The sequence below is a fragment of the Euprymna scolopes genome, chromosome 22, assembly GCF_053919585.1.
Source record: "Euprymna scolopes isolate OS-2025 chromosome 22, ASM5391958v1, whole genome shotgun sequence".
Classification (NCBI taxonomy): Eukaryota; Metazoa; Mollusca; class Cephalopoda; order Sepiida; family Sepiolidae; genus Euprymna; species Euprymna scolopes.
In genome coordinates this window covers 7436730-7452663 of record NC_136503.1, presented here as the reverse complement: position 1 = coordinate 7452663, position 15934 = coordinate 7436730, and the positions used below count along the sequence as shown (strand labels likewise).

The 15934-nt window shown below is 34.5% G+C and overlaps 1 protein-coding gene across 5 annotated transcripts in view; it reads left to right on the top strand.

Annotated features, from left to right (window-relative positions):
* The window catches only part of LOC145243876 (solute carrier organic anion transporter family member 4A1-like), a 297463-nt gene that overhangs the window by 232326 nt on the left and 49203 nt on the right, over positions 1–15934 (top strand). The gene's annotated exons all lie outside the window — the stretch shown is intronic.

Here is a 15934-nt window from a genome sequence, read left to right as displayed (position 1 = left end):
TGTTGCTGATAGATCGGTTTGTAACAAAGCCATTGATACGTATACAAATGACCAAGCCGTGGCACGAGCATGACGTTACAATGGGATCGGAGAAAGAGGAAAAAAGAAAAAAAGCACGTGGCAGAGACTTTTAAGCCCATGTTGATACAGCATATATTAAGCACGTGGCGGTACGACAGAAACTTTTAAACAAAATGCAGAACGTATTTATTTTCTAAACTTTTAACAAGATTTTCAGACGACCGTATATAGTAAAATTAGACATAACAGTTGGTTATAGCTGCAGCCTAGAAACTGTTAATTGACTTCCAGGTACAGAGCAGGATGCGACCATATTGATGCTGACTTGGAAAATACGTGTTAGGCGGCTTGGTGTGGAAACGACCGATAATAAATGTCTTTGCTTTCAACTGAAAAAAAAATCGTGACGAATTTCTTTCCTTTGTTTCTTTGCGATACTTTCAAACACACGTTGGGTCTGTGTTAAAATCTACCGACAACGTTACATGTTAATATTAAGCCTCTATCTGATATTTTCAATTATTTTTATTTTTTTTTTTTCGTAGAATTTTACACAAGACAAACACATTTTCCAGGAAAATTGGTTTGTCTGTGACGTTGTCTTTGGCCTTGCTAGAACCATTTTGGACGACGATAGCGTCTTTGGGTACTGTTAAGAACCACACGGACATTTAATATAAGCTGGGTATAAAAGTTAGTGTTTCAGCGAAAGAATTAAATGAAAGATGTGCACGCATATGAAAACGGAAATAAACACAACATTAAGAGAACAGAAGGGTCACCAGTTAGCAAGTGTTAACTAAAATCATAAAGTTTTATAAATGAAAATGAAAATAGAATAAAACATTTTTATATCTGATATCTAAAATGGTATACAAATCGGAGTTGTTTTCAATCAATAAGTGTCCATTTATGCAAACTTGTGTTTGGTAAAGTAAGTTAAATAATCACAAGTCAATATGTTCATGGCATGAATAACATACGTATGTAAGTATTTGACAGCATAGCATTGTGTATGTGTGTTGGTTTACCTTGTTAGTGTGTGTATAGTCGTGAGTAGCAGTTCATTTCTGTTCGCCTGACACTAGTTAGTGTGTAAGAACGTGTTTGAGATGAAGCCTTGTGCGTGAGTCATGGAGTTCTTTTCGTCTTTCCCATCTCATCCCCTCTCGGAGTTTGTAGAGAATTTTTTCGGGTTCTCTTAAGGTGCGGGCGGCTTCAGAATTATGATTTTTGGCTATTTTCTTGTTTTTAAAGAAGTTTCTAAGTTTGTGTCATTATTTTTGGCAAATTTACTTGAAGTCTGAAACGATTTTCATTTGTTGAAAATATTCTGAGTTTTCATTTTCTTGTGAAAACTTATTTTGGGGAGTAAATAGAAAAAGCGAATTCTTTCAAAACGGGAGAAGGAAAGAGTCTAGCAATTAGAGCCATTAGCTTTTTAGCGTTGGTCGGAATCTTGTGATTTAATTGCCGCATGTCCTCCAAGAGGTTTAAAGAAAAAAAATGAAAATTACCATGTTTAACGAAATGTACTTAATTTTCTTTAGTTAACTTTTGTTCAAAATTCACCAAACGTTAGGATTTATACCTATTTATATGAAACCGATACTTGTTACCAAGCGCAGCTCTGGTTTGCCCCTAAGAGAAGAAAACTTTCACAAATTGACAATAGTTGTATCTCCATTCACACCTCCTCCAATTCTAATAAAAAGTTGTAATTAAAGACTGTTTTCATTTTTCGGATGAAAATGAAGCCAGGGTGTGATAACTCGTGCTTCACTACTTTCTTTTTTTTTTTTTTATTTCTTTTTTTTTTTTTCTTATTTCTTTTTTTTTTTTTTCTTTCTTTTTTTTTTTTTTTTTTTTTTTTTGTCCACGACCAGATGAGTAAATGTTATAAAACCTTGTACATCACCTGTTCAAACAGTTTGATTTCCCGGAAACTGGCAAGATGTAGATTCACGTGTTCAAAGATTTTCTTTTCTCTTCATTCAAGTCGTCACTTACCTATCCATCTTTATTTTTTTTTCCTTGCCTCCCCTCGAGCGCAACGTATAAGATCGGTTAAATTAACCATAATGGGTTCTGACTGATGACGAGAGGGTATGACGCTATCACACAAACCAAAAACGAATAGGAATAACTCTATCATCTGTAAATGACATCCTGCAGCAATTAACAAAAAAATAGTAGCCTGTCATTGCTTCCCATTCCCCTTGACATTTTTCTACAGGTGAATGCGCTCCAGTCTAGTCGATTAAACACTTCATCTCTCAAAAGGAGAGGACTTTCATGCTTTTGAGGATAGTTTGTCTAGACCGAACAGATACTACACTTTGATGACGTTAAATTTACAAATACTAGCATATTTAAAATGCTTTCATTTAATCTCTGTAATTTAGCAATAAAAATGCTATTTGAAACTTAACTTTCTTGGAGTGGATTTCGTTAAAATTGCGACATGTCAGCCATTTTTAATAGGAGACGAAACTAAATGCAAAGCTGGTTTTATTTGTAATATAACACAATGGCACGAATGCAGACAATAAATTCAGCGATTGCCTGTGCGAATGAGGAAATGACAATTTTTTATGAGCGGAAACTGGTGTTATTAGATCAGGCTGTCCGAAAATATCAGCTTCCTCACCTAAAATGCACCGAACATTGATGTAACTGACTTTTTTTTTACTTTCCTTTGCACAACTCAATCATGCTTTGCAAAGCCAGAAACATTTTTGGGTAAAATTTTAGAAAAAGCGTGAACTCGAATTAGTAGAAAAAAAATTTTTTCTTGTAGATTTCGGGGTGTTAAAAAAGAATCTGAAAACTGTATCCGTCACAAATTAATAGTTTCGAAGATATTAATATTTTTCCAATGGATTATAAAATCAGCTATAATGGTGTAAGTCGGCTGATTGCGCATGCGCACAGAGGCCATTTCACTGACTTCATTTACGCTGCGCATTGACATTTCACAAGGCGCATGTATGCATGGCGGATATTTTGAATTACAAGAAATATTTTCATAAAATAAGTTTTACCTCATTTTATAGTAACAATAATGCTGTTAGTTTTCACGACCAGTTTAGAAAAAATAAAAATTATGCTTTTTTTTTTTTTTTTTTTTTTTTTAGGGGAGTAATCCTATATAGAAATTGTATAGCTTAACACGTGCTTCTGCAGTTTAATTAACCGTTTTTCCGTAGGTAACGTGCCGAAATTTATCGAACAGAGTAATGATTAACATTTCGCAAAAATTCTGTGTTTACATTGGCGAACCAAGCATCAATATTTGAAGACACAAAGAAATTGAAGCATATTTTTTCCAAAATGACTGGATTTGGCATAAAAAAATCTGAAAAGGGTTGATGCCATAAGACAAAACCATGATAGACGCCATCACAGTATTAGTTGATTAGATTCTACAATTTCTTTGGATAATCCTCCTTGATTGCTACATTTTACAATTGATTTTTCCAAGTACTCTAACCACTGCGCTACGGGGCTTTGCGGAAAAATCAATTGTAAAAAAAAAACGATCATCATCTGAAGGTTGAAGGTTCAATTATCAGTCTGGGCGACTGAGAAAATACAATTGCAAATTATTTAGGACCTCTCTCCAGTCATGGCTGACGGAATAAGATCATGCTACCTCCGTGAATTGAATAAAGGGTTCCGCTCGAAATTCCGTCCAAATTCCCGAGTTTGACAAAATACACCTGAAGAAGGTCGGAGGTTACATCGACCGAAACGTTGTGAAAATCACACTCAAGATGAGAACAGTAGTTCGATGAATCCAAATAATGCGAACTGTTTTTAAGCGTTACTAAACAAACAAGTACTTGAAAACTGGATCAAAACTATCATCTAGATGACAGTCGCTGCTCTAAACGTCTTGCCTGTCATTCAGCATCTGTTGAGAGTAAGTAAAATCGCCATGCAAATGTTGCTTTCAACACATGATAGTCATGACTGCCTGACGCCAAGAAGCCAGGGTTTATAATATGTAGATCCAATGTTCAAATCGTTCGACTGGTAGTGCAGTTATATAATTTATTGCTGATGAATGCAGAAACACGAAACGTATACCTATGAACGTTTAAAAATGTTTATGAAAAATCTATACACCTGTAAAGTTGATTTTTTTTCTTGTTCTGACATTGATATTAAAAGCCTACTTTTTCTATTTTAAAATTATTCAAACGAACTTAATATACTCAGTTATGGATATACGAGCGACTACATAATCTGCATATTTCTTTTAAAAACATGAACTCATTAATTCATTTTTTTTATTTTTTCTTATTAGATAATTTGTTTCAAATCACTATTCTTGCATACTTTCTACAGTGTACGTAAATGCGTAGTATTTAAAATGTATAAAATATGCATAAATAGAACTGGTCGTAATAGTTAAATGAAACTAATAGTCCAATAAGAAACCATAAAAATGAATAATTAATGAAAGTTCGTTTTTCAACTAAATATGCAAATTAGTTAACCTTTATGAACTCTAGTGCAAATCCATAACTGAGTATATTAAGTTCGGTTTTTATATATAACATATAAAGTTGAATTTTGTCGAACTGATATGGATATTAAAAGCCTACTTTTATAACATAATCACATTAGGGGTAGTGGAGTATTACGTCACGGACACGAATGCATATATAGGGATAAATATCGAAAGAGAAGGAAATACGAAAGCCAGCAAAAATAAATAGCAAATATGAGAAAAAGAAACCGACGTATGGCAGTTGGTTCGTTACTTTAGGCGAACGCAAGAGACTGTCCGCTCTTCCACTTCCTTCCAAAAGTCGAATTTTGTAAAAAATGGTCGTCGTGTGAGTGTGGTTTACATGTTTTCTAGTACCCAGTACTGACAGCTGTTTTGGTTATGTAAAATGCCAAAATAATGCCCTTTTCTTTCACCAAGAAATGTTGTCGAAGTGATCATTTTACTCTACGACTGTCTGCATACAACGTGTTGGGTTCGTTAGAGAAAAATAAACAATTACGTTACTGAAGTTTATTTGAACAGCGTTACACTTTTTCAATTTGAAAATTATTAAAACGAACTTGATATACTTGGTCATGGATATGTAAGCGACTTCATAAATGTTAATTTGCATATTTCTTTAAAAAAACGAACTTTCATTAATTATTCATTTTTTATGGTTCTTTATTGGATGATTCGTTTCATTTCACTATTACTCTCGATTATAGACATGCGTATTTTCTATATTGCGCGTAATTGCGTAACAATTACGATGAAAACATTGTAGCATACACACAACACATATGTGACCTTACCTATGCATGAAGAATGGTCTCTACCAAACTCATTTTTTATAGGCTTTAAACTTGATATATAGAGAACAAACTGGAACTTTAAACTTAATATATAGTGGAACAAATTCGATCTAGTTTCTACCCGGTAAAAATAGGCATTAGAAAGGAAAAAATTGAAAATAAGTGATTTCAGTAGAAGTTAGTAAGCTCTTCCTTATCCACATGCGACAATATACAATTATACATTCAGTTCGTTGAATTTTAAACGCCGTCTGATTCATCTTTTGAGAGTTCAAGCGGTAACTATTAAGGCTGGAGTGCTAAATATTTTGGTTTCAGTTCTAGCTGATGGCACCGAAGTATATATTTTTTTAACTTGACTTTTTAGCAGCTTTTTTTTTTTTTTTTTTTTTTTTTTTTTCAAATTTTACACAAAGATAATTTATATTTCTGTGAGTGTTCGAAAATTGAAAAAAATCCGATCTTAAAAATAGTCTTTCTTCTCTTATAGATAAAAAAAAAAAAAGCATTTTTACAAGGAAATATTTTACGTTACACCGGTGTAATGTAAAAATTATTTTTTATCTATTAATTTATTGTTAAGATGGTCAAGCCCAAATATCAGCTGGCGTCATATTGTCAAACACAGACGGAATTTGATGAACGACATTATTTTTATTTATTGCAAATTAGTTATCGTAATTATTTATCGTAATATATAATATTCAATAGACGATTGATTCTGTTATAATACATACGCAATCTGTATAAATGTATGTCATATTTAAGCGTATTGTATAACCGGGCAACGCCGGGCATCCAGCTAGTACAATATGTCATAAACTGAGATTATATGGAAATAAGATGTATGAAAAATACAAAAGATAATAAAAACTCGACTAGCTACAACCACTATCAACAATTTTTTTCCCTCCAATCTCCATCTGTGCTTAAATCTTAACGTAGGTTCCATGAAAAAAGTTTTTTTCTAGAACTGGCTGCCTGTGGAACACTGTTACACTGACCTGCTTCCCGGCTGACTACAATATGGTAGCCTTTAAGTCCAATGTAAACAAGTTCTTGTTGATCTCTTAATCAAATTCTTAATTTCCACCATTAACGATTTCTATACTATCAACTTACATTCACCTCTTATCCTCGAGTTACCTTCGTACCTTAAACACATGAAGAAATCATCAAACTCGTTTTTAATTATTTCTTTTTGTGTTTAAATTGTTTCTTTTGTCGTTAATTCGGTTGGGGTTAAATTTTCTATATATAAATACTGTTATTCATATTAGTTTGAAGTTTACCATTGCGTATATCAGGTAAACACTACATCCCCTTGTTTTCATTGATTCTCTTATATGGATCGTGATGAAATAATAGCATTATTAAGAAACTCGTTCTTAACATGAGGAGAGGAGTCCTTTTAACTATTCTGTACTTTCACCTAACAATTTAATAAGATATCGTAAAACTTGAAAATAAGATATCGTAAAACTTGAAAATTCTGCATAGGTATTTAATATTCTATCTCTACCAGCATAGAAAAGAAACTTTGTGTCTTCATGGATTTGAAAACGGCTGGGTCGATTTTTATGAAATTTCACGCGAAGGTACTTTGTGCCTGGCAGTGTTATTAGGTTTTGTGTCGGAATGTCTTGATCAAAGTTAACATCTTACACAAATGCATTTGAGAAGTTTTATTGCTACACAAGACGAAAGGCGCAGCATATAAAATCAACAGTAGGTTCTTTGATATGACAAGGGCACGTTCGAAATGAATGTTTCTGTTTATAGCACAATTGAATCATGATACTTGACTTTTTTGCATTTTAAACTTTAATGCAAGCCATTATATATAAAACTAATTTTATAAAAATAGTACGTTCTCTACAGTGCAATGTAGACAACGATATATTGTGAGCTTCTTCACATGCCTCTTGCAGTGACTTTTCCTCCAGGTGCATAGCGATGGGCCCTCAAAGCATGAAATTAATCGAGTTGATTGAAAAAATGGGTGATTTCACAGATTTCGATGACAAATATGGGAGTGTAAAACACTCGTTGATCATCATTTAATCTCGGGCAACGTCGTGTCATCCTTCTAGTGTTAGTGTGTATATATAATATATATATATATAGAGAGAGAGAGAGAGCATCACGTATCTTTATCAAATTGCCCTATAAAACATCTATGGGTCTTATGTCCTACAACTTTCGGGGCATTAGTCTCTATTGCCCAGATTTGCTGAGTTGATCGAATGGTGCGGCAATGTATGGCTTTTTAAATGTACGCATGGATGACAAGGTGCTGTGTACGTGACGTGAACACCAGACTAATACCCCGTTTGAAGACAATTGATTGAATCAATCGAAAGTATTCGCATAAAACGTACGCATCTTACATGCGGCAATTTGACAAAAATACTCTTATGTACCATTAGGTGTGTCAGAAACTTCGTGAAAAATATTGAATAATTCGACACCCTGTCTTTCCAAGCTTATAACTACTCGAAAAATGTAATTCAACCCCTACATTTTATTGCAATTAAAGGAACAAAGGTTTCATTTTACAAAAAAAAAAAAAAAAAAAAACGTGGTTTAAAAAAAAAGTTTTAAACTTCGGACTTTGCAGGTAAATTTCTAAAAAAAACACTACTTTTTTTGTTTTAAATTTGAATATATTATTTATTGATATTTTATCTTCGATTTGTGATATATAAAACTTTAAGTAAATTATTTACTTTTTAATAGATATTTCAAAATGGGGGGGGGCGTGAAAAATAGAATTAATAGAAAAATTTTGATAGATTTTTAAAGTTTAAAAATTGAAAAATACTGAACTCGTAAAATTCAATTAATTTCCTTACTGTTTTTTTTTAAATAAAAAAATATTTCTATTACTTTTTAAACAACTTTAATCGTTTATTTTGGAAGTATAATTCATAAAGAAAATAAACAACCCACTTTTTAAAGATATTACGAGTTTGTTTTTTTTATATATATATTTTATTCGCAGTTTCGTGTTAGGGGTGTCAAAAATTCCTACAAACATTCTGATACACCTAGTGTACCATTCTAAAAATAACAAGACTTGTTAAGCAGAAACATTCAGTGTTATTCAATAAATTAATATCTCCATGAAAAGATATTGCATAAACACAGTATGCATATGAGATAGTGTAAAGAAAACAATGGTGTGGAAGGAAATTATTGAATTAAAAAAATATTGTGTATTAAAAAAATGGATATTCAAACGGTTGCAAAGGTGCGTCCAGTAAAGAAAGTAGGAAGTGGACCTCTAGTTTACTTCCGGCATCCTCCGTAACTCTCGCTTCCTTTATTTTGTCCTTTAGTCCTCGCATTCCATGAGCGATGTTTTTAACAAAGAGGGGAGAATTGCTGCTTTATAGGTCCGAATCTATCCAATAATTATTGTTGGTTATGGTTGGTTTTTGACCTTGAAATATGTTTTTAATATTTACATAAAGTGGTTCATGATTTGTCTGGAGCGATTTCTATAAAACATTAAATTATTTCCAATTAAAAGATACAGTTTATCTACTTTAATATCTATTTTTAAATAAGAATTAAACGTTCGCAGTTTTTACCATAACTACGAGTTATTACTAGCACACGAATAAAAATGCAATGAAAGTCGTTTAAAATGAAAATTAATTTTTTGGTTAAATTTTCTTTTTAACCATAACTTTAATTTCAGTTGTAATTTTTGTAGAAATCTTTCTTTTTTTTTTTTACTTTTATTTTGCATGAACATGCATAATTTACCACTGTTGGCACACGTGCTATAGGTTAACCACCCTCGATTGAAGATATTTTTAACTCGTGTCAAATAAGATTTAGTCTTGTTTTTCAATTTGGAACTTGTTTTGCAAAGAAACTTATCAACCGCGTTGAAATTGGATGCAAAAAAAAAAAGTAAAACGTTTTTATTTTTTTATTTACATAATCTTTAACATCGTCTTTTTCTAAATGTTTTTTTTTTTAACTTTTTTTACAATCGCCAAAACGATTCCAATCGATTATCACATTCGTTCCTTTTTATATTTTTTCACAATTTTCTATTTTGCTTATCGCCTCGTCCAGAATTTAGAAAAACAAATAGCGGTCGGGGTAAGGATGTAAAAAATACATATCATTCGGTTTTTTTACATCCATTTTCAATGCCGGTATGTGTTGGTCGGCTTTTATGAATTGACTTTCGAATTAACTTATCTCTAGCTAGGTTGTTATTTATATCTATTTTTCTTTTTTTTTTTCTTTTTTTTTTTGTTGTTAAGTCCATCCTTATCAATTCCTTCCATATTTCCCTTTTCGATCAGGCTGTCTTAACATATCGGGTTCCTGACTAAAATGCATCAAACATTGATGTTATTGTTTTTTCTTTTCCTTTGCAAAACTCAATCATGTTTTTCAAAGTCAAAATCGAAAACCATTTTCCTCTACAAAACAATCAAACCAAACACCATAAATAAATATTTGTAAATGTAAAGTACTTGAAACATAAAATCTTTCCCAAAAATTACTGGATTTGGCATTAAATTGCTGAAAAGGGTTTATCTATATATAAAGTAGTAGCGTTCGTGCATGCGTGTGTGTACAACTCTCATACAGCCCACACCACTGGACCGATTATCACCAAACCTGACATGATGGTGGTCTCAGGCCTAGACATGGTCTACACCATTTGTCAAGGTCTGTCAAAGTTCAAGGTCATATTTAGTGTGGCTCTTCATAAACTCACCCACTAGGGATGGTGCACACCAAGTTGGGGTTCGCCACCTTAAACACCAGTTGCTCTTACAACTACCACTTACTGCAAAAGTGCCTATGAAGTAGGTACCCAAGCTTGCAGCAAAATCCTATGCACAAGTGTGGGTATGTTTGCTAGTATGCTATAAGCCAGCTATCTTACATTTCCTGCTGATATTTTCCCACGCGTTCATTACATCTGAATAGTATTATTGAGAAAATGTATGCAGAACAGGAGACTTTGATGGTCTGGCCACATTTAAATAAGGGATGAGAATTATTGGGCTAGATGCAAAACAGTTAAAGTAATGTGTCAGTTGACAAGGAAAGACTGAAATAACCGTAAGCAAATGTGCTTACGGTTATATCTCATAGGATTAGCAAATCTCTCGTCTGAGGCTTCCTTTCTAGGGCAATTGCTCTTGACATATCAAAGGCCTTTGATAGGGTATGGCATAAAGGTTTACTTCACAAGATCTCCAGCTATGATATAGCTGGAAATGTCTTTTCAATTATTAAATAATTTCTCTCTGATCTGTTTAGAAGAGTAGTGGTTGATGGGTAGAAAGAAGCTCATAGTATTAATGCTGGTGTCCCTCAGGAGTTCATGCTGGGTTCAACTCTCTTCCTGATCTGCATCAATGATCTTCCAAATCACATCCTTACATCATTCGTAGACATTTATGCTGATGACACTACCATCTATGGCAGCACATCAAAGGTTGTAAATGACCAAGTTCTCTCCGATTCTCTCTCTCTCCTCTGATCTTGAGCATGTGATGCAATGGGGAAGAGGTGGCTGGTTACTTTTAATGCATCTAAAACCAAGCTCCTATCTTTACATCAACGTTCTGATCCTCATCTGGCATCAATTAAAATGAATGGCTCTCGTGTTGGGGAGGCTTCATGTTTTGACAAGCTTCTGAGCTTGACCTTTACTCCTAATCTGAAATGAACACATACATTAAATCCATAGCCAAGGTCGCTGAAAAAATGATAGGATCCTTCTATCGATCCAGTAGATATCTACCTGCTGATGCAATTCTCTACCTATATACGAGCCAGATACGTCCAAAGATGGAGTACTGTTGCCACATCTGGGTAGGTCTTTATTCTTCCTTGCCAGAGTTCAAAATAAACTTCGTAGCTTAGTGGAGGATGCCCTTTTCTTTTCTCTGCAACCTCTTTCTCACAGAAGAGATGTTGCGAGCCTTTCTCTGCTTTATTGTTTTCATGGCAGGTGCTCGTCTGAGCTCCTATCTATAGTCCCCCTCACCAAACATTCACGAGAAACACTCGTCTAGTTGAAACCACTATCAATAATTTCCCCACTCTTAATGTGTGCCTAAACCTAAACATAGATTCCATGAACAAAGCTTTCTTAGAACCGCACACCTGAAGAACTCGCTTCCATTTGTCTGCTTTCCAGCTGGCTATAATATGGCCATCTTCAAGTCCAATATAAATAAGTTCCTGATGAGCCAATTTACCAAATTTACATTTCTAACGATTACTATATTGTCCTTTGACCACTGTACACTCTTTAACCCTTATTCTCGAGTGGCCTCTGTGCCTTTATAAGCGGTGATTCCTTTGTAAAAAAAAAAAAAAAGTAATATTAATAAATGCCTTTTGCTAAAACAAAAAGAAAAAACGAGTCGGATTTATTTTTGTTTGTTCCTTTTCGACGATCCTGCACGTGAGGGGGGGGGTCGAGGTTTAAACTGTAACAGTTCAACAGATTTAAGCTTTTCTTTAAGACTCGTATTAGTCATACATAAGTATTTTTCTCTTGTTACACTATTCTTGCATGGCATGATCCATGGCTTTGATAAGGCCATTTTTGGACAACGATAACGTCTTTGTTCGTGTCCAAGAACCACATGAACATCTATATATATAACAGCGAAAATGTGTGTATGTATGTATGTATGTTCGCTTTAGTGTATGTCTGCAAAAGGCTCTTTTCGTCGGCCTTCTCGCTCGGCTCGCTTCTTCTTAAAACTTTATATCACGTCTAAATGATAATATCTACGACTTAAGAACGGGGGGCGCGTGTGTAATTTAATTTGGCCGACTTTCACATGCTATTTTTTCCAGATATTTCGATCGCCGCGTGTTTATTTTGCTTTTCAGTATAAAACAAGTGAAAACTGGCTTGCAGCCGCGTCATGTTTCAAGGTTAAACATCATGCGACTTAAGTTTCTCGCACCTATCAATTTCATTTTATAAACGTTAAATTAAGATGCTTTTCATCCCTCTTCTCTCGTGGCCGAGATGGTTAGGTCCCAGGTTTTTTTTCCATTTCGTTTCCACCTCCACGTCAAAGGTTTGGGGTTCAAGCCTACTTTCTTACTAAAACCATTTTTTTTTCTTTTGCACCTCCAAACACCCGGCCAACGTTTTTTTTTTTTTTTTAAACAGGGTTGTTTTGATCACCCCACCCCCAACACACATACCTACAAACACCCGGGCCACGCCGGGTACCCCCCGCTAGTCTATATATATAAAAGCGAAAATGTATGTGTGTGTGTGTGTGTGTATGTTCGTTCGCTTTATGTGTATGTCTACAAAAGGCTTTTTTGGCCGTGATTCTCGGTTGGTTCGCTCCTTAAAACTTTTTATATGCTTTCTAAATAATATCTGCAACTAATGAACTCTGGTCGCAGCTATCATTAATTTACCTTACTTTTACAAGCTATTTTCGAGATATTTTTTGATCGCCGCGAAGCGGGGAAAACAGGAACTGGCTTCCAGCGCAAAACTAGGTCAAACATCACGTGTTCTCGCACCTGTTAATTTCGCTTTATAAACGTCAATTTAACACGCTTATCAATTCATCCATTCCCGTGGTCGAGATGGTTAGGTTTTTTTTTTTTTTTTTTTTTTTTTACAGTGATCACCACTTATCAAGGCCCGGAAGCCACTCAGGGATAAGGGTTATTGCAAGTACATTAAGTTAGTGAGATTTGCTGAAGTGTTTACTTAAGGGGGCGGTTCATTAGGAATTTGTTAACATTGGACTTAAAGACATCCAAGTTGTAGTCCAGAGGGAAGCAGGCAGACGGAACAGAGTTCCACAGGCGTGCAGTTCTAAGAAAGAAGCTTTGTTTATGAAATCCGCGTTTTGATTTAGGCACAGATATAGAGTGGGGGAAATTTTTCACAGTGGATTCAGCTAGACGGGTGTTTTTCGTGAAAGATTGGCGAGGGGGGAACCAGAGATTGGAGTTCAGACGAGCATCTGCCATGGAAATAACGATAAAACAAGGACAGGCTCGCAACGTCTCTTCTGTGGGAGAGAGGTTGCAGGGTAGAGAAAAGGGCATCCCCCACTAAGCCACGAAGTCTATTTTGTACTCTGTCAAGGCAGGATACGCTGTTTTTAGCAGCTCTTGTCCAGATATGGCAACAGTATTCCATCCTTGGACGTACTTGGCTTTTATATAGATAGAGAATTGCATCAGTAGTGAGATATCTTCTGGAGCGGTAGAAGGATCCCACCATCTTTCCAGCGACCTTGGCAACAGACTTGATGTGCGTGTTCCATTTCAGATCAGGAGTAAAGGTCAAACCCAGAAGCTTGCAGGTTTTTTTTCCATTTCCTTTCCACCTCCGCGTCAAAGGTTTGGGGTCTAAGCCTATCTTTCTACTAAAACTTTGTTTTTCTTTTACACCTCCAAACACCCGGCCAACTTTTTTTTTCTTTTTAAACAGGGTTGTTTTGATCTACCCCCCCCCCAACACATACACACCTCCAAAAACCCGGGCAACGCCTGGTATCCCCCGCTCATTTAATATAAAATGAGATGTATAGTTGTTATAGCGAAGGAAGTAAATGAGGTGTGTGTGTGTATATATATATATATATATATACACACAGACATGCATGCATTTATAAATGGAGATAAACAAAACCTTAAAACAGTTTTGAAAATTTAATTTTGGGAAAAGGTTTCGACTGTTTATTTCATCGTTTTATAAGTCTTTAAGTTTGCGTCTACTTACTAATTTGATATGGACTTGTTACTTGTTGAGATTTGGAGCAGATTTTCATTGGTTGAAAATACTTGGAGTAAATATATTCCTGTGAAAACTAACTTACCTTTAGAATTGAAGAAGAGGGCGAATCCAAACAAAGATAAAGAAAGGATAGTTATTAGAGCCATTTGCTGTTAAGCGTCCGTTTGAACTCTTCTCGATTCAGTCACTATAAGATTACGAGGACGAGGATTTTAAACATGAAAAGTAGAAAAAAAAGTGACAGCTAATAAAGTTTTACATTTCCACTGCATTACCGCACCTCACCATAACAGCCCAATGTGTATCACACACACACACACACACACACACACAAAGAATACTTGTCCCGGGGCGGATAAAATTCATTACCCAAACAGAACCAGTTTTCCAACACTTTATGTTCCCTTATTAAGATTTAAATTAAAATCTGATACTAAACTTTAGGTCTAGAATCCTTGATCCAGTTTTGATCACATATCAGTTTTTATACAATTTAAAACAATTCTGTGTGATGGTGCGGCAGAGGGGATAGAAAAAATAGAAAGACCCTTTTGGGGAAAGGTCTTTTTCTACTTTTTTTATCACTCCTCCTCTTTGCCTCGTGTGTATTTTAAATGGTAAATACTTTGTTTTTATTTAAATAATTCTTATCAATAAATTTGTAGGTATAATAAAGACAAAATATAAAATACTAGCAAAAGTACCCGTCGTTGACTGGGTTCAAAAACAGCCTACAGAAAATGGACTCTGATTTATTAAAGTATGATAGGTTATGAAAAGGAAGGGTTGTAAAGAGATAGCTTCGAATTCGGGGGTTATCAAAACCAAAGCAAAATATGATGAAAGTAAAAAATAAAATAGATAAACCCCATAATTTATTATACCATACTTGTTCACACTGAAACACTTATCACAATATTCTGTGGATCTATATTAAAAAGCCTTGTTAAACTTTGTGACATATTTCCATTCTATGGAGGTCAGGCGCAAACGAACACCCCATAATTTTATTATACCATATTTCTTCAAACTGAATTATAATTAGCAAAGTATACTTACGCAGATAGATATGAAAAGTATTTATTAAAGTTTGTGCCTATTTCCATTCTATGGAGGCCAGGCGCGAACGCAGACCCCACAATTTTATACCATCCCTATTTAAGTTGAAACATACTTATCAAAGTATTCTTATGTTCATCTATATCAAAAACACTTGTAAATGTTTTTTTGTTTTTTTTTTAATTTTTTATTTCCATACTTTGTGGACCAGACACGAACGCAGACCCCACAATTTTAATGAACCACCGTTCTGCAGGATCAAACATACCCATTCCTGTGTCTCGATACATCTATCATTATATGTAATCAGTTTTTAAAAATAATCAACCATATTCGTGACCAAACACACACACACACACACACATTCAGCTTTATATTATAGATTATCGTGGCGTTAGATTGCATTGTGTTGGTATATCTACTTCTTTTCATTTTTTATCATCCCCGTGCAAGCATCTGCGCACACATGTGGATGTGATGTCATAATTACAGTCACAATGGATTGAGTGCAGCATACTGTGTGCATCACTTCACATTGAAAGGTATGAACTCGTATAAACTCCCTCCAGCTGTGGATTAAATAGGATAGACTAGACTAAAAAGCATTGTTTGTGCAACTAGTCCAGAAGAAAAATTCAAAACTAACATTTTCTCTGTCTATTCCAACATTTTTTTCCAATCGTTCTGAACTCTATCAATGCTGATTTAAAAGATTATGCAACCCTTGTTTCACCATCATAGGGGGGTTATCCATTG